The following is a 21,250-nucleotide window of genomic DNA, read 5'->3' on the forward strand; positions in this document are numbered from 1 at the left end:
CACTCGCACACACTCATCCAGACACAAATACTCTCAGCGACGACTACGACGAGGTTGAGCAAACAGTCTGAATGTTGAAAACTTTTCCAATTATGATATTTCCTCTGCAGTTATAGCAACTTTTTTATTGCCAATTTTATTTGGAGCACACGAAACAAAAGCAAAAACAAAAAAAAAACGCATATCGCTATGCCCCAAAGCGCTTCAAGAAACCAACCACACCGAACTCGTCATGGAAGGAATTCCACGATATTTCAATGTTATCCGACGACAATAATGGGCTAAGGCAAGCAAGGAGCAGAAAAAGATATCAAAATTATGACAAACGTATGGCTCAACCCATTCGTTGCCGCAGCACATTCGAACTTGTCTGGATTGCGAGTTTCGTGCCTTCTTCTTTTTCGTTTTTGACATTTCAATTTATGACAATTCCATTCCATTCCATTTCTGCTCAAGGCCCCCAAAAAACCAGAAAATGTGAAACATTTTACATAAGTAGACAAGTCGGTTGGCTGTGGGAAGATTTGTTGCATCATTTGGTAGGTGTGAAGACTTTGCTGTAAGTCTTCAATGGCACAAAAAAACCCAAGATATTGAAAAGGGTTGTGCGATATGTGCATGTGGAAAACCAAACATTTTGAAAGTTTTCTACTTTCTGTGGAAAAGATGGGAAAATTTTTGACAGTAATCAAACAGGAGCAGCTTGATGTATTGATGTTTAAAGAAAATAGGTAAGGCAATGAAAAAAAAGGAAGAGCTGTGCCGACTACATAATACACCACATAATGTGGAGAAGTTTAGCATTATGCGGCCTGGTTAAGGTAAAGGACTGGCCTTTTGATTAATTGTGTTTATCAGAAATTTTACCTGTTTCAAAACATTTCTTTATTTAGGAAGTTTTCGAATTTTTTCTTAAACATTTTTGGAAATGAAATTATTGGGTTGCCCAAAAAGTAATTGCGGATTTTTTAAAAGAAAGTAAATGCATTTTTAGTAAAACTTAGAATGAACTTTAATCAAATATACTTTTTTTACACGTTTTTTCTAAAGCAAGCTAAAAGTAACAGCTGATAACTGACAGAAGAAAGAATGCAATTACAGAGTCACAAGCTGTGAAAAAAATTGTCAACGCCGACTATGTGAAAAATCCGCAATTACTTTCTGGGCAACCCTATAGAAAAAATTTTAATTTTTCAATGTAACGCCCTGGTAGGAGGTGCTTCATTAAAAACAAATAAAAAGGCGTTAAGTTCGGCCTCGTCGGACTATGGATACCCACGGCCTCGAGTATAAATGTAAATCACCTTTTGTCATAATCCGGTGAAAATGCATAATTTATGCCACCATTGCAGCTATATCGAAATATGGTCCGATATGGTCCAAATTCGGCACGGACCTTGAGTGGACTAATAAGTACAAGTCATTGTTCAATTTTTTAGAACTAAATATTGGTCGCTTTGGTAGCTATATCTAAATATAGACCGATCTGAACCATAAACGACGTGGATGTCGAAAATCATATGTCAAATTTTAGCGAAATCCGATTATAAATGCGCCTCTTATGGGACTTTAAATCGAGAGATCGGTCTATATGGCAGCTATCCAAATCTAAACCGGTCTAGGACAAATTGAAGAGAGATGTCGAAGGGCCTAACACAACCCATTATCCTAAATTTCGGCGAAATCGGACAAGAATTTCGCCTTTTATGGGCCCAAAAACTTAAATCGAGAGATCGGTCTATATGGCAGCTATATGTAAAGCTGGACCGATCTGGGCCAAATTGAAGAAGGACGTCGAAGGGCCTAACACAACTCACTGTCCCCAAATTTTTGAGACATCGGACAATAAATGCGCTTTTTATGGGCCCAAAACCTTAAATTTAGAGATCGGTCTATATGGCAGCTATATCCAAATTTGGACCGATCTCCGCCAAATTGAAGAATGATATCGAAAGGCCTAACACAACTCACTGTCCCAAATCTCGGTGACATCGGACAGTAAATGAGCTTTTTATGGCCGCAAGACCTAAAATCGATACATCGGTCAATATGGCAGCTATATCCAAATTTGGACCGATCTCCGCCAAATTGAAGAACGATATCGAAAGGCCTAACACAACTCACTGTCCCAAATCTCGGTGACATCGGACAGTGAATGAGCCTTTTATTTGTGCAAGACTTTAAATCGTGAGATCGGTCTATATGGCAGCTATATCCAAATCTGGACCGATTTGGGCTAAATTGAAGAATCATTTCGAAGGGCCTAACACATTTTACTGTCCCAAATTTCGGCGACATTGGACAATAAATGTGCCGTTTATGAGCCCAAGACCTTAAATCAAGAGATCGGTCTATATGGCAGCTTTATCCAAATCTGGATCGATTTGGGCCAAATTTCAGAAAGATGTTGAAGAGCCTTACATATCCCACTGTCCCAAATTTCAGCAAAACCGAATAATAAATGTGGCTTTTATGGGCCTAAGACCTTAAATAGGCGAATCGGTCTATATGGAGGCTATATCAAGATATAGTCCGATATAGCCCATCTTCGAACTTAACCTGCCTATGGACAAAACAGAAATCTGTGGAAAGTTTCAGCTCAATATCTCTATTTTTAAAGACTTTAGCATGATTTCAACAGACAGACGGACGGACATGCCTAGATGGTCTCATATTTATACACTTTATAGGGTCGGAAATGGACATTTCGATGTATTGCAAACAGATTGACAAATCGTGTATACCCCTCATTCTTCGGTGGTGGGTATAAAAGCATAATGATATGAAAATGAAAGTTGGCTCTTCAATTTCGCCTTTAAAAAGATTTTCCTTCGAAAAATAATTTTCTTTCTTAAGGGAAAATTTCATTAAAATTTTCTCTTAAGAAAAAATTTTGTTAGAATTTCGTCTTTAATTGAAATTTTGTCTAAAACAGATTTCCTGAAACTTTTTTTGTTGAAATTTAGTTTAAAAAAAAAAAAAATCGAGGGATTCTGGGCCAAATTTTTGGTTAAAGAAATTTTCACTAAAATTTTGTCTTTAGAAAAAAATTGCATAGAAATTTTGCGCATAGAGGAAATATCATTGAAATTTTGTCTCTAAAGACAAAATTTCAATGATATTTTTTCTTAAGAGAAAATTTTAATGAAATTTTCCCTTAAGAAAGAAAATTATTTTTCGAAGGAAAATCTTTTTAAAGGCGAAATTGAAGAGCCAACTTTCATTTTCATATCATTATGCTTTTATACCCACCACCGAAGAATGAGGGGTATACACGATTTGTCAATCTGTTTGCAATACATCGAAATGTCCATTTCCGACCCTATAAAGTGTATAAATATGAGACCATCTAGGCATGTCCGTCCGTCTGTCTGTTGAAATCATGCTAAAGTCTTTAAAAATAGAGATATTGAGCTGAAACTTTCCATAGATTTCTGTTTTGTCCATAGGCAGGTTAAGTTCGAAGATGGGCTATATCGGACTATATCTTGATATAGCCTCCATATAGACCGATCCGCCTATTTAAGGTCTTAGGCCCATAAAAGCCACATTTACTATCCGATTTTGCTGAAATTTGGGACAGTGAAATTTTGTCTTTAAAAAAAAAATCATTGAAAATTTGACATTACAAATATATCTTTAGAAAAAAATTCATTGAAATTTAGTTTTTAGAGAATATTTCTTTAAAGTTTTGTCTTAAGAGAAAATTTCGTTACAATTTGGTCTTAAAAAAAATCATAAAATTTTTGTTTTGAGAGAAAATTTCATTGACATGTTAACTTCATAGAAAATTTTATTAAAAATTTGTCTCTGGATATATAAATTCACGGGAGGGACCAGGACCCCCAGTGGCCTCCCCCACTAGCTACGTCGGTGTCGTGGCGTATGTTCTGTACGACTTTTGACTTTTAATACTTTCTATGGCGCACACATAATCGTTTTATTCGATTTAGCCATGAGCTTCCGTTCCTCTGCCTATCTGTTTGTCTCTCTGTCTGTCGGACTATTTGTCTAGCTGTGTGTCGGTCTCTTTTGTTGTCTCTTTTACATTTTTAGTACCTGTCTTGTTGTCTGGTTGTCTCTCTCTCTCTGTCTGCTGCCGCACCGATTTTGCTGAGGTGATCTCGTAGTCTTATGTGTCTCGTTATGATGCTAAAAGCTTTACTGACCTTGTGCTTGCTTCCTTTCTGTAAAAGCCTCATCTGCTCAAAATCTGGATCTCCCCATAGGACTTTCGTCGTCCTGACGGCTGTTTTTTCTTCCACAGTGCGTTCGTAGCCCACGCCCTTAACTCGAACTGCGTCGACCCGAAAGGCTTCGGATTAACCAAGTTTGTTGGAGGCGTTAATCTCTTTTTACACTCCAAAACTGTTCGTAACTTTACCGGCATGGTTGTTATTGCCCTTATGGCAAGTTTACTGCCCCTAAAGATGTACACACTCGACGTCCTAGGCATAGCACCCACATCACCTAACGCATTTCGTGATCGCCCGTATCTCCACCTGCAGGACCATATTATGGTCAGGCAGTCTAAATAAACCCAAATCCCTGGGTTCTCAATGTAGACCCCCAGGCCCACTCTGTCCTCTAGCTTTGATCGATCCGCGTAACATGATATTCCAGATGGAAATACTAGGATTCGGTCAATCCAAGACTGTGGCGCTGGCAGCAGTGCCTTTCACTCGGCCTCAATTGTCGTCTTAAGTATCGGATGGGCAACATCTTGCATTCCTTCCAGGTTTCCTATCGTCGCCTCGATTATACCATGATGGTATGAGCTTCTCCCACTCTCAATCCATTCTCCCATTGCCTTAAGTCTCATAACCGCAATGGCTGCCTCACACTTAATATGTATGTCTATAGATGGGATAGAATAGTTTACAGTGCCCTAGAGGGCGTGGTCCTCATCGCTCCGCCTTCTGTCAAGACAACATGTTCTCTGAACCTGTGGTTTTGGGTTGCCCAAAAAGTAATTGCGGATTTTTCATATAGTCGGCGTCGAAAAATTTTTTCACAGCTTGTGACTCTGTAATTGCATTCTTTCTTCTGCCAGTTATCAGCTGTTACTTTTAGCTTGCTTTAGAAAAAATGTGTAAAAAAAGTATATTTGATTAAAGTTCATTCTAAGTTTTATTAAAAATGCATTTACTTTCTTTTAAAAAAATCCGCAATTACTTTTTGGGCAACCCAATATTATCCTAACATTGCCCTTTTTCTCCATCGCTGTCCACCAAACTACTGAGGCGTCAGTAAGTATTGGTCTAATCATGCTCATGGTGAGCCAGAGGATATCCCATCCTCTGTATAGTGTCCAACATCTGTGAGCCCCGGTACGCTCCTATATATCACACTTCCAATTCAGTTTCCTATCCTAGGTCGCTCCTAAGTATTTGACCTTGTTAAATATCGAAATCGTTCTATTGAGGAAACATGGTGCATCAAATTGGCCAACCTTTGTCTTTCTCTTGAATAAGCAGATTTCGATCTTGACGTTGAGACCCCTAGGTCTAGCCCTGTCGTATGCCATCTACAGACCCTTTGAGCCCTCCTGCATAGCTGGTTCGGATCTTTACCTCTTGAAAGTATTATAACATCGTCTGCGTATCTCTAGAGGCTCAAGAAATCAAGATCCAAGATCGGTTTATATGGCAGCTATATCAAAACATGGGCGGATATAGCCCATTTACAATCCCGACCGACCTACACTAATATGAAGTATTTGTGCTAAATTTCCAGCGCCTAGTTTTACTTCTTCGAAAGTTAGCGCGCTTTCGACAGACGGACGGACAGATGGACGGACATGGAACATGGCTAAATGAACGATCAAAAATATATATACTTTGTTGGGTCTGAGATCAATATTTCGATGTGTTACAAACGGAATGACGAAGCTGGTATACCCCCATCTTATGGTGGAGAGTATAAAACAAGTAAAAGCGTGCCAAGTTCGGCTGGACTAAATCTTGGGAACCCACCGCCATGGATTCTGCTAAAAATTTATACAACATAAATTTAGGTGAAGATCATAATTTTTTTTCTAAAAACCAAACTTCTGTCAAACCAGTAAAAATTAAAAATACTAGGCAAAGATGATCGAGAGACCGGAACACTACTTGCAAAATTTCAGCCAAATAGGACAAAAATTGCGGCTTGTAAGGGCTCAAGAAGTCGAATCGGGAGATCGATTTATATGGGAGCTATATCACGTTGTAGACCGATTTGGACGGTACTTGTCAAAGTTGTTGGAAATCATAACAGAACACTATGTACTAAATTTCAGTCAAATTGGATGAAAATTAAGGTTTTCAGGAGCTCAAGAAGTCATATCGGGAGATCGGTTTATATGGGAGCTATTGGATGGCCCAAAAAGTAATTGCGGATTTTTTAAAAGAAAGTAAATGCATTTTTAATAAAACTTAGAATAAACTTTAATCAAATATACTTTTTACACTTTTTTTCTAAAGCAAGCTAAAAGTTACAGCTGATAACTGACAGAAGAAAGAATGCAATTGCAGAGTCACAAGCTGTGAAAAAATTTGTCAATGTCGACTATATGAAAAATCCGCAATTACTTTTTGGGCAACCCAATATATCAAAATCTGAACCGAAATGGCCCATTTGCAATCTCCAGGACCAACATCAATAGTTAGTATCTGTTAAAAATTTCAAGAGGCTAGCTTTCCGTATCGACCGCTATCGTGATTTCCACAGACGGACGGATCGAATCAGAACGGCAAGACAATCAATATATATATACACACTTTACGGGGTCTTAGAGGAATATTTCGAGGTGTTACAAATGGAATGACTGGATTAGTATGCCCGCATCCTATGATAGAGAGCCAAAAAAAAATATATTGCGGCATGTGTACGCAAAACGGTTTTCACGAAACTTTACAACACTAAATTATAACTATCCTATGGAAAATGGGACAGGTCCCAAACCTGTCATGGGATAGGTCCTCTGGTGATAGGGACCGGTCCCAAATCTCAATAATTAAGCGGCCTTTTAAAAAATAATAAAGAATAATCAGTTATGACAATTAAGACTTTTGATTCCCTGTAGGGTATGTCCTGTGACAGGTAACTAATTCTCCAGTTGAGGACCGGTATATTTAGGGAAATTGACTACACATTTTCCGTAGGGTACTGTCATTACATTGAAATCGGTTCAGATAGACATACAGCTGCCATGTATATGTACCACCCGATTTAAAGTTATGACATCGTAATAGCCACAATATTCGTCCGACCCTCAACAAATTTGTAAATTTCATCAAAATCGGTTCAGATTTCAACATTGCTCCAGTATATTTATACAATATCTGATTTTCAGTTATACAGCTGTAGTCACAGTAATTTTGCACCGATTTGCGAACATTTGGTACATCTTGGTCACTTCGGTTCAGACTTAAACAGGAATGATGTGGGGTCTGGTATCTATGATGTGGGGTCTGGTATCTACATAGTCTGGTCCGACCGACTTTTGATGGTTATAATACCCTGTACCACTGCAGTACAGGGTATATTCTTAATCGTCATGACATTCTATTTCGATCTAGCCATGTCCGTCCGTCTGTCCGTCCGTTTGTCTGTCGAAAACACGCTAACTTTTGAAGGAGTTAAGTTAGGCGCTTGAAATTTTGCAAAATACCTTTTATTAGTGTAGGTCATTTGCGATTGTTAATGGGCCATATAAACCGATCTTGGGTCTTGACTTCTTGAGCCTCTAGAGGACGCAATTCTCATCCGATTTGGCTGAAATTTTGCATGATGTGTTTTATTATGACTTCCAACAACTGTGCGAAGTATCATCCAAATCGGTTCATAGCCTGGTATAGCAGCCATATAAACCGATCTTGGATCTTGATTTCTTTAGCCGCTAGAGGGCGCAATTATCATCCGGTTTGGCTGAAATTTTGCATGATGTGTTTCGTTATGACCTTCAACAACTGTGCGTATCGTTCAAATCGGTTCATAGCCTGGTATAGCTGCCATATAAACCGATCTTGGATCTTGATTTCTTTAGCCGCTAGAGGGCGCAATTATCATCCGATTTGGCTGAAATTTTGCATGATGTGTTTTGTTATGACATTCGATTAAAATCGTTACATAACCTAATATATTGGGTTGCCCAAAAAGTAATTGCGAATTTGTTATATAGTCGACGTTGACAAATTTTTTCCCAGCTTGTGACTCTGCAATTGCATTCTTTCTTCTGTCAGTTATCAGCTGTTACTTTTAGCTTGCTTTAGAAAAAAAGTGTAAAAAAAGTATATTTGATTAAAGTTCATTCTAAGTTTTATTACAAATGCATTTACTTTCTTTTAAAAAATCCGCAATTACTTTTTGGGCAAACCCAATAGCTGCCATTTAAACCGATCTGGGATCTTGAATTCTTGAGTCTTTAGAGAGCACATCCGATTTGGCAGAAATTTTTTATAACGGCTTCTTCCATGACCTTCAGCATGCGTGTCCAATATGGTCTGAATCGATCTATAGCTTAATACAGTTCCCATATAAACCTTACTTTACTTTAATTGGCTATGACAGAATATTTGTTCAACGTAGTAAAGCGTTCCAAGCGCCTCGATCTTCTGCGCTCATTCTAAAATCTCTGACACGAAGTTTCGAGGTGTCTCCCACAACTTAATCTTTTCATCGGGCTTTTGGTCTTCCCGGCATGCGTGTACCACCGTGTTTGCCTTCAAAAGACTTCTTTGCTGGAGCTTCTTTATCCATTCTGACAACATGACCTAGCCAACGCAGTCGTTGTATTTTGATGCGTGTAACTATGCAATCGTCATCATACAGCTCATAAAACTCGTGGTTCATACGTCGCCTATATTCTCCATTAACGCAAAGTGGTCCATACGAAGAATCTTTCTCTCAAATACTCCAAGCACTGCCTCTTCTGCTTTCACAAGTACCCATGCTTCAGAACCATATAACAGCACGGGTAGTATCAGTGTCTTGTAAAGTGTAGTCTTCGTCTGTCGAGAGGTGGCCTTGTTTCTAAACTGCTTTCTTAGTCCAAAGTAGCATCTGTTTGCCAGTATTATTCTTCGCTTAATCTCAAAACTGGTGTCATTCGTTTCGGTTACGGCGGTGCCGAGGTAGATAAAGTTACTGACTGTCTCAAAGTTGTGGTTCCCAACTTTCTCCATTTTCTTTATCTGCTCGACCATATAAACTGATCTCACGATTCTCCCACATGGCGTAATTCTTATCTGAGTGGACTGAAATATTACACAATGACTTCTACAATGTTCGGCATACAATTCAGTTATAGTCCGAATCTGACTATAACTTGATATAGTCATTATTCTTTGTTTGCCTAAAAAGAGATACCGCGCAAAGAACGCGACAAATGCGACAAATGGTGGAGGGTTCAGATTTTAATATACCTTTAACATACATGTTACAGAAATTGGAATAGGAGCTGAAAGAAATTCCTGGATACGCCTCTCTTTGTTACAGAAACAAAGTTCACCTACCAAATGCCACAAGCCAACTAAGTCTCCAGTAAGGCATTGGTTCAAAACATGGAATAGCATATTTATATGTCCTCCATAATGACTGATGCCCTAAACAATGGTCCTTAAGTATTCAGTAAGATCATTCTTTTACCTCAAATGTTAGGTGAAATGTGGTCCTGCCAAACTTACAACCAATTTGCATGATTATTAATAGGCCTTATTCGGATTAGTATCAAATTCAACTGTTACATTACTCGTTATTTTAACCTGGGAGTTTTTTTTCTGTTCAGAATCCAAGTGGTGTAAACACCCCACAGTCAAAGCTACACCAAATAAAAAAATCCATTTGCAAAGAAAATGTCTTAAAATCTTCTGCTTTTGTTAATTTCAATAGAACTCTTCTTCAACCAAAAACCATAACACGTGATCCCCTATCGTTTATCGGCTCCATACAGGCACACATCATAATGGTATACTCACCCATAAAACTGTGCCATGTATATAATCCATTCCTTAAGGGTAAATCCAATAGAGTGTCATAACAATTTTCAATTGAATCCTTAAATAGCCATCATCTGAACTCTGCACTGTAAACACTTGATTGTGGCTTTCAGCCCAAATATCTGGCGTTCACTCAATTCACATGACCTGTATATTCCTTAGGACATTGTGGCTTAAACATTCATACGAATCTATGCATATGGTTATTCTAAGGTTTCCTTAAAAAAAAAAAATAATTATTTCGATTGTATATATTTCTTGCCTTTTCTTTCTTTGTTTAGTGGAAATTGAATTTATTTACTTCAAACACACACACACACATGCATTATTAGATCCCCGTGTGTACACTTGTATTTCACTTAATTTGTTTGCCCTTTCATTGCTGCGGTTAATGAGCAAAGGACAGCATAGAATGAAAGAAAACGGAAAACATGCTGACGCTGACAACGAACATCGAAACGCACATGTACTTCGACACTAAGCGCGCACAAACCCTCACACACACACACACACACGCACGCACAAAACGTAAGCATATAGCAATGTGAGTTATTAACCAACAAGAAACAAGGGGAAATAAAAAACCATCAAACAGCTCAATTCAAAACGTATCCTTGCACGTGCTGTGCTCCGTAATAGCGACCATTTCGTAACGAGTACCGTTTTGCGACTGGACATTTTGCCACAGTTAACATATAATTTTTATTCCCTGTTGGTGGTGGTGTTATTGTTGTCATTGTTATTGTGACGAGGTAAACGATGAGCAGCGTCAACATCGTGTTTGTTGTGGTTATGCTCCTTCGAGGGATAAAAGCTTTAACATGAGAGAGAGAGAGAGAGAGAGTGTGAGAGAGAGTAAAAGCTTAAAGGTCGTTTCGTCTCTCTCTTATTCTCTGGCACACGAAGTCCTTTGCCACTGCTTTATCGACTGAGCCTAGGACAATGTGCGTGGAGCATAATATGAGCTTTTATATCTCTTTCATATGGAATGTTCTCTTTGACAAATTCCTTGCCATTACCTGGAAGCAGGGTTGCCACCTTAAATATGAAATTGTTGTGTACGAAAAAATTCAATATTTTGTTTCAGTATCATTAGTTAACATTTTTAGAGCCTCGGTAAGCCTCGCCCATGAAGTAAATATAATATTTCGTCTTAGCCGCCTAAATTGATCTGGGAATGTCAGTCCATCTATGGAAATCTGTATAGCGGTCGATTTAAAAAACGTCCTCTTGAAATTTTCCTTTTATACACCTAAATGATTTTAAAACTTCTCTACCAGGTGGTGTCGCTATGTGGCACGCCGTTCGGACTCGGCATAAAAGAAGAGGCCCTTGTCATTGAGCTTAAACTTTAATCGGACTGCACTTATTGATGTGAGAGAAGTAGAAGTAGAACGTTAATGGAAATTTTAGTAATTTAGTACACCTAAACGATGCAGGCCATTGGGGACTGCAGGCTCATATTTGAAAAGGGCTCTCAAATGCAATATGGCCCAGCAAATGCATTAAAAGATATAGCCTTCTTATCACCTATCCCTCGACTTGACTTCCAGCGTGCCTAGAAGCCTTAATTTTCACACGGATAATTTCTATTACGATATACAATATGCATGGCAACTCTGCTTCTTTGCCTCCTTCTCTTTTAAAGAGAAAAACAAAAAAACACACACACACTCACACACATTAACTCGTTTCACAATTGATGACACGATTTGTATGACATCCATGTATTACAGGTGTTTCGCTAAGGGAGACGGAAACACGAAAAATTTTTTTTTTTTTGCGAATGATTCAACAAATCAAACAAATGCAAATGTGTACTCAATCGTACGCAGTATGACGCATGTGAGCTTTGTTTTTTGTTTGCACATAGATTGTCATATCTTCATGATGGGGGAGGGGGGGACGGTCTGGCAGAGAAAAAGCATTTCGGCGAAATGTTTTGTGAAAAATTTGCCAACATATGTTGTGGTAGTCATTGTTGACTACCAACGAAACAAAACGCTGTAAGCACTGGATTCCTGTGGCTTCCTGTGGATTTTAACATTAAGTTTTGGCATATTTTAATTTGCATAAATATTTTTATATCGCCAAAATAGAATACAACTTTGGTTTGTCTTTAGACAAATACATCTACATATATGATATGCGGGTAATATCACTAATTTCAAAGATATCCCACTGAGTTAAAATTTTACCCTAAAACATTGTTCACACAACAAACAAGAAGAAAACACATGGTGAAGGGCATAACGACTAACATGGAAAAAAATTCTGATTTCATTTGGGGTTTGCGCGGATCGAAGATCGATCGAAAGTGGAAAAGGGAATGGGGTGTAGTATCTATAACAGTGTACTAGACATCGGGGTCTCCTAATGTATAAGGGATGAGTGCACCATTTTTCGGGAGGAGGTGTTTTCAATGGCTGTGGCGCTCCGAACTTGTGTTATCTATTAATACTGGCCGCTCTGAAATTTTTCTATTCAGCGACAGTCAGGCAACTTTGAAGTCGTTAAACGGTACATTTGTAAGTGCTTAGCCGCTGTCGCACATAGGGATAAAATTAAAAAAAAATGAAGTAAAGGCAAAAGTTTGGAGGTGCCAGCTTTATAATACCCTACAAATACCCTAATTCCAAGCAAATTTTGATGGATCTTTTTCAGATGAGTTATTAAACAATCCGTATCAAGTTTCAAGCAAATACTATCAAACTGTAATCAAAACGGTTTATGGGAGCTACATCTAAATCTTTACCAATTTCGACCAAACTACTTAGATATTGTGGTAGGCATCGAGGAAAGCGTAATGTCAAATTTTGGCACGATTGGTCAATAAATGCGCTTGCAATGGTTATAGAAGTAAAAATCAGGCGCTATACTAATATGGCAGCAATATCCAAATCTGGACTGGTTTCTATGAAATTCACCAGTAATATTAAGAGCCATAAGAAAATCCTTGCTGCTTAATTTCGAGAGAATCGGTTAAAAAAATGACCTTATTACTGCAAAATCTCTCAAAATCTGATGAACATAAATATGGGAGCTATATTTAAATCTGAACCGATTTCGACCAAACTTTAAATATATTGCGGTAGTTTTCGAGAAAAGCGTTGTACAACGAGAATGATGAATAATTGCGCTTGCAAAGGCTCTAGGAGTGAAAATTGGGCGATATATGTATATGAGAGCTATATCTAAATCTGAACCAATTTCCATGAAACTCATCAGTAAGGTGCAGGTGTCAAGACAAAATCCTTCCTGCTAAATTTCGAGAAAATCGGTTAGCAAATAAACACTTTATTTGCATATATATGTGAGGTATATCTAAATCTGAACCGATATTTTATAAAATTCACCAGTAATGTCGACAGTCAAAAGAAAATCCTTCCTGCCAAATTTCGAGAAAGTCGGTTCACAAATTACCGTTTTATTGCACTATTGCTGAAAATCGGACAAGCTATGGGAGCTATATCTAAATCTGTACCGATTTTTTCCAATTTCAATAGACTTCGTCTCTAGGCCAAAAATTATTCCTGTACCAAATTTGAAGAGGATCGGATGAAAATTGCGACCTGTAGTTTATACACAAATTAATATGGAGTGCCCGTGGACTGTCCGACAGACAGACAGACTGACAGACGAACAGATTGACAGACTGACATAAAGACGGATATAGTCGGATAGATCGGTATACTTATCAACGGGTCTATCTCTCTTCCTTCTCGGTGTTACGAACAAATTCATTACCCTGTACTACAGTAGTGGTGTAGGGTATAAAAAGTAAAAGCATGCCAAGTTCGGCCGGGTCGAATTTTGGGAACACACCACCATGGATTCCGCTAAAAATTTATACAAAATAAATTTAGTTTAAGGCCATAATTTCATTCTACATAGCAAAAATTAAAGCTTTTCGGACAAATCGGACCAAAAATGCCCCTTATATGGGGTCAAGAAGTCAAATCGGGAGATCGGTTTATAACGGAGCTATATCAGGATATAAACCCATTTGGACCATACTAAGCACAGTTGTTTAATGTCAAAACAGAGCACTACATGCAAAACTTCAGCCAAATCGGACAAAAATTGCGGCTAGAAAAGGTTCAAGAAGTCAAATCGGAAGATCGGATTATATGGGAGCTACATCAGGTTATACACCGATTTCGACCGTACTTAATACAGTTGTTGGAAGTCATAACAGAACACTACATACAAAATTTCGGCCAAATCGGACAAAATGTACGGCTTCCAGGGGCCAAAGAAGTCAAATCGGAAGATCGGTTTATATGGTAGCTACATCAGGTTATAGACAGATTTTGACCGTACTTTGTCACTCAGGCCACCGTAGCGCATAGGTTAGCATATTCGCCTATGACGCTGCATATCTGGGTTCGAACCCAGGCAAGAACATCAGAAAAAATATTCACCGGTGGTTTTCCCCGCAACATTTGTGAGGTACTATGCCATGTAAAAATTTCTCTCCAAAGAGGTGTTGCACTGCGGCACGCCGTTCGGACTCGGCTATAAAAAGGAGGCCCTTCATCATTGAGCTTAAAACTTGAATCGGACTGCACTCATTGATATGTGAGAAGTTTGCCCCTATTCCTTAGTGGAATGTTCATCGGCAAAATTTGCAATTTGTAGACGTATATTTCGAGGTGTTACAAACGGAAAGACTAGATAAGTATACCCCCATTCTATGGTGGTGAGTATAAGAACAAGTAAAAAAAGCATTGGATACCCACCACCTCGGGTATATATGTAAATTACCTTTGTTCATATCCGAAATATCCATTCCGTCAACCATATTTGAAGAAAAGACCTACAACCAGATAAACATCATTGCCCTCAAGGCTCGTAATCACTATACCTTCAAAAAAATAATCTTGTCCAGCCATCAACACATTTCCAAAGTCTTTTTCACTGTTATTTTTAATTCCAATGCCAAATTCATAATTATCATCATTATTACATAAAACTATCATTTTTTTAATTGTAACACCTTTTTTTACTTATTTCTAACCCTTACTCGAAACAGCTTTTCCATACGCGTATTAATCTGCGTGGGCGTTCACATTACCCCTTTGGCTTCATATACTCATACGAATACTCCAGCAGCTTGTGCGTCGCTACCCCTCTGCTGCAGAGCCTAAGCCTAGGTTATTAACTACACGCACTTGGTTTAAAGCGCAACACAAACAACATACATCCGGGCGCCCAGAATCGCCAGCATGCAGATCACTACGCATATCAACCATCAAACACACCTTAACATTTTGCATTTAAATGGGTGCATGACTGTGTGTGCACTGATCGAACCTTAGCTTGCCAGCTCTAGGCGTATGTAGCCAATGACTCCTGCCAACGAACATGTTGGAACCAACCGAAAGTTCGATTGGTGCATGCATTCGCTATATGAATCAGTTGTTAGTTCATGTAACACATAAAGAAAATATATATTTACTGGGCCATTAGATTTAAGGTTTCTTAACTTTTGATTTAGTTTAAATCGGCCTCTGCATTTCTGACGATCAAGCTTTCAACATCTAAGTATCCTCAACGTGTACTTAATTTCTAAATTCTTTACAGCAACCTTTTGTTTAATAGGTTTTTGCTTTTTCTTGGTTAAATAAAAGGGAACCAAAATTATGGCTACTAGAGCCTTAAAATGTCATATCGGATGAAACATATATGTGGGAGCTATATCACAATCTGAAACGATTTTGATAAAATTATGCACTTATGTTGGAACATTAATAAGAACGTCTTGTGCAAAATTTTGTAAAGATCAGACCAAAATTATGGCTAGTATAACGCAATGGGACTACAAATAAAACATCTCACGCTAAAATTTTTTAAAGATCGGACCAAAAGATCGTATCGGAAGACCATATCAGAAGAAAAATATATATAGGAGTTATATCTAAATACTGGAGTAAACATTTTTCTGCTATGTTTATCCCCTTACTAATGCTGACCACATTTGTGAGGTATCCTGCCATTTTTAGACATCTCTAAACAGTATTTTCGCTGCGCGACACGCCGTTCGGACTCGGCATAAAAAGGAGGCCCCTCATTGAGCTTAAACTTTTATCGGCCCCTTAAGTTGGTCACTTCGGTATCTCGAGCTGCCAAATCCTCATATATGGTCTGATGTTTACTGGATAGTGCTCGAGAATCCCAACAAAAAAAAAATCCACTCGAGGTCTACAATATCTTCACTGGCTTCGGAGATATTTGACTTAAATTTTTTGCAATTTGCGAAGGCATTTGCGGTTAGATTTCCATTTTTTCCCACTGTGCGGCGTACTGTCGGATTGGAAAACAAGTAAAAAGGCGTTAAGTTCGGCCGGGCCGAACTTTGGATACCCACCACCTCGGGTATATATGTAAACCGCCTTTCATCAAAAATCGGTGAAAAATTCATAACTTATGTCCCATATCAGTTATATTAAAATATGTTCCGATTTGGACCAAATACTAATAAGTACAGTAGATATATCTAAAAATAAACCGATCTGAACCACATACGACACGGATGTCGAAAAGCCTAACATAAGACTTTGTCAAATTTCAGTGATATCGGATTTTAAATGCGAATTTTATGGGGCCAAGACTTTAAATCGAGATTTCGGTCTACATGGCAGCTATATCCAAATCTGGACAAATTTAGGCCAAGTTGCATAAAAATGTCGAAGAGCCTAACTCAAAGCACTGTCCCAAATTTAAGCGAAATCGGACAATAAATACCTCTTTTATGGGCCCAAAACCTTAAATCGAAAGATCGGTCTATATGGCAGCTATATTCAAATCTAGACCGATCTGGGCCAAATTGACGAAGGACGTCGAAGAGCCTAACTTAACTCACTGTCTCAAATTTCAGCGACATCAGACAATAAATGCGTCTTTTATGGGCCCAAAACCTAAAAGCTAGATATCGGTCTATATGGCAGCTATATCCAAATCTGGACCGATCTGTGCGATATTGCAAAAGTATGTCTAGCGGCCTAATTTAACTCACTGTCCTTAATTTCAGCGACATCGGACAATAAATGAGCATTTATGGGCCCAAAACCTTAAATCAGGAAATCGGTCTATATGGCAGCTATATCCAAATCTGAACCGATCTTGGCCAAATTGAAGACAGATGTCGAAGGGCCTGAGACAACTCACTGTCCCAAACTTCAGCAAAATCGGATAATAAATGTGGCTTTTATGGGCATGAGACCCTAAATCGTAGGATCGGTCTATATGGCAGCTATATCCAAATCTGGACCGATCTGAGCCAAATTGACGAAGGATGTCGATGGGCCTAACACAATTCACTGTCCCGAATTTCATCAAAATCGGATAATAAATGTGGCTTTTGTGGGCATAAGACCCTAAAGCGGAGGATCGGTCTATATGGCAGCTATATCCAAATCTGTACCGATCTGGTCCAAATTAACGAAGGAAGTCGAAGGGCCTAACATAAATCCCTGTCCCAAATTTCAGCGAAATCGGATAATAAATGTGGCTTTTATGCGCCTAAGACCCTAAATCGGAGGATCGGTCTATATGGGGGCCATATCAAGATATAGTCCGATATAGCCCATCTTCGAACTTAACCTGCTTATGGACAAAAAAAGAATCTGTGCAAAATTTCAGCTCAATATCTCTATTTTTAAAGACTGTAGCGTGATTTCAACAGACAGACGGACAGACGGACGGGCATGTCTAGATCGTCTTAGATTTTTACGCTGATCAAGAATATATATACTTTATAGGGTCGGAAATGGATATTTCGATGTGTTGCAAACGGAATGACAAAATGAATATACCCCCATCCTTCGGTGGTGGGTATAAAAATAGTGGAAATAAGTCTGTCATTATTGATCGAAATAATGATGTCATCACAGTTATAGCTGAGGGGTTAACCAGTTGATGCGCAAAATTTTAGGACCCTAGATGGCCGGGGGCCATTAGAAGACCTTCAAAGCTGGCACCTCTTTTTTCAAAATGCCAAACAAAGTGGTGCGATTTTCTAATTTTTTTTTTGTCGGAAAATCTTTAAAGAGTCGAAGAAATTCGACTTACAATTTTTATACCCTCCACCATAGCATTGAGGTATACTAATATTGTCATACTGTTTGCAACTCCTCGAAATATTCGTCTAAGACCCCATAAAGTGTATATATAAACTTGGTCATGGTGGCATTCAAAGTCGATCTAGCCATGTCCGTCCGTCTGTTTGTCGAAAGCACGATAACTTTCGAAGGAGTAAACCTAACCGCTTGAAATTTTGCACAGATACATCATATTTGTGTTGGTCGGTTGGGATTATTAATGGTCCATTTCATATAGCTGCCATGTCCATGTTTTCATATTAACCGATCTTAAATCTTGACTTCTTGAGCCACTAGAGGGCGCAATTCTTATCCTACGGCTGAAATTTTGTTTCGGTTGGGATTGTAAATGGGCCATATCGGTCTAAGTTTTAATATTGCTACTATATCAACCGATATTGGATCTTGATTTCTTGAGCCACTAGCGGGGGATATTCTTTGTTATGACTTCCAACATCTATGTTAAGTATAGTTCACATCGGTCTATAAACTGGTATAGCTGCTAAATAAAGCGATCTGGGGTCTTGACTTCTAGACCCTCTACATAGCGCAAAACCTATCCGATTTGGTTGAAACTCGGCATGACGTGTTTCGTAATGACTTCCAACAACTTTGCTGAGTAGAGTTCAAATCGGTCCATAACATGATATAGCTGCCATATAAACCGATCTCAAATCATGATTTCTTGAGCCTCTAGAGGGCGCAATTCTTATCCGATTTGTCTAAAATTTTGCATGACGTGTTTTGTTATGACTTTCAACAACTGTCCTCAGTATGGTTCAAATCGGATCATAACCCTATATAGCTGCCATATAAATCGGCCTGGGGTCTTGACTTCTTGAGCATCTACAGGCCGCAAAACCTATCCGATTTTGGCTGAAACTCGGCATAAAGTTTTTCGTTGTGAGTTCCAACAACTGTGCTGAGTATGGTTCAAATCGGTCCATAACCTGATATAGCTGCCATATAAACCGATCTTAAATCGTGACTTCTTGAGCCTCTAGAGGGCGCAATTATCAACCGATTTATGTACACAGGCTCCTCCCATGACCTCCAACATACGTGTCAAAAATGGTCTGCATTCTACAATGGTCTCCAGCATTCAATTCAAATATGATCCGAATCGGACGATTACTTGATATAGCTCCAATAGCATTGCAATTATTTTCTTTATTTTATATGAATTTCGTAAAAATTTCAAATATTTCATTCCAATTTTCTCTGAGGGGAAAAGTTTTGGCCATTTAAATGTTAATTACAAATGTTCATGATTTTATTTTTAATTTTAAACTTTTCGTTTTTTTTTACTTTGTAAAATTTCTTAAAACATAAGACCCAATTATATTTATGTTCACCCTTTTCCTCCTCCACCATTACGTATGAATTGAAAATCTGTCTGGTTGATTTTAAACCCCAAAACATTTATTTTTCTTACAAAGCCATCTTAAGTCTAAGACTTAAAGGAGGAAAATTAAAAAGAAAAAATTTCTTATTCCTGCCTGCTTGCTTACAAAACAAGTGTTGTGTTTTCTGTTTTTCAAAATATAATTTGCCTGTTGTTTTTCTACGTCTTATGTAAGAATTTATTTTCCTTTTTCGATATGCATTAAATGCGAAAATTTGCATACATTACAACCGGTATATTCGTAAATATCTGCGGGCAAACTGATTTGAATAAATCTTGTAAAGCGTTCCCGTTTATTGACCATTCCTTTGTTCATTCTAGTCATAGGCCCTGCGTCGTTCGTCGTTCAGCCATGCATTTTATCCTTCTGCAAACAATCACAACACAAATAGGGATTTGTTTTTCTGTTTTTTCTTTGTTGTTGTTACTGGATTTAACCTACATTTTCAATGAACACCGCCAGCCACCAACAGCAATTATTTCTAATTTTGAAATCCCTCTGCGAAAAACTAACACCCGCAGACGCTATTCCCCGTTGCGGTGGCATAGGGATGGGCCAATGCATGTAGATTCCCATCTCACTGCCCACATAATTTATGCAATGTAATTTGCAGTTTCTGGTTTGCTTTGGTTTTGTTGTTCAACATTTTAGGTCATTTAACATTTGAGAGATATTATTTGTCGGTGGTTGCTTTTGAAGGTGGAAATGAATTGTACAGTCTAGTGTAGTAAATGAAGTTGGCAAAACGTCGTTTGTTTGATATTAAAAATCTATGCACATAGATGCATGGAATACCTCTGCGTTAATGTTATTTATTTTCAGATTTTACAGGCACCCATAATGTTATGACTGGATAAAATAACTAAACTTGAATGGATATAAAAAAAAAAAAAACAGTAAGGAAAGGCAAATGTCGGGCGGTGCCGACTATATAATACCCTACACCACCTAGTGCATGTAGTGCTTTTCATATGTAGAACTTATCTCGAAATCTAGTCAGACTTTAATTTGGATACCAACTGAATTAGAAATTTAGAACATTGTAAGATTTTCCTACCATAGGACAAAGAAAAGAAATCGTGGATTCTATAGCCTTAAAAGGCCATATCGTATGAACGATATATATTGCACACATATGAAGACGTCAAATAAAGCAACTCACGCAAAATTTTGCAAGCATCGGACCAAAATTGTTGCTTCTACAGCCTTAAAAAACTCCACACCAGATCGGACCAAAATTGTGGCTTCTACAGCTTTAATAGTTCAAATCGGATGAAAGATATATATTGGAGCTATATCTACATCTGAACCGATTTTTATAAAATTCTGCACACATATGTAGACCTCAAATAAAATACCCCATGCCAAATTTTGTGAAGATCGAACGAAAACTGTGGCTTCTACAGCCTTAAAATGCCATATTGGATGAAAGATATATATGGGAGCTATATCTAAATCTGGACCGATTTTTGCTAAATTTTGCACACATATGAGACCTCAAAAAAATATCCAATGCCAAATTTTGAGAAGATCGGACGAAAATTGTGGATTCTACAGACTAAAAAAGCCATATCGGATGAAAGATATATTGGGTTGCCCAAAAAGTTATTGCGGATTTTTTAAAAGAAAGTAAATGCATTTTTAATAAAACTTTGAAAAGAATGAACTTTAATCAAATATACTTTTTTTACACTTTTTTTCTAAAGAAAGCTAAAAGTAACAGCTGATAACTGACAGAAGAAAGAATGCAATTACAGAGTCA

At 38.0% G+C, this 21,250-nt stretch overlaps 1 protein-coding gene across 1 annotated transcript in view; it reads right to left on the bottom strand.

Moving 5' to 3' along the window:
* Window positions 1–10,614, bottom strand: part of LOC106086663 (uncharacterized) — a 221,578-nt gene extending 210,964 nt beyond the window's left edge. The window contains exon 1 of the mRNA XM_013251415.2: window positions 9,960–10,614. The gene's annotated coding sequence lies outside the window, so the exon portion shown is untranslated. The remainder of the gene's footprint in view (window positions 1–9,959) is intronic.
* Window positions 10,615–21,250: the final 10,636 nt, after the last annotated feature.

The sequence above is a fragment of the Stomoxys calcitrans genome, chromosome 2 (genome assembly GCF_963082655.1).
Source record: "Stomoxys calcitrans chromosome 2, idStoCalc2.1, whole genome shotgun sequence".
In the NCBI taxonomy this organism is placed as follows: domain Eukaryota; kingdom Metazoa; phylum Arthropoda; class Insecta; order Diptera; family Muscidae; genus Stomoxys; species Stomoxys calcitrans.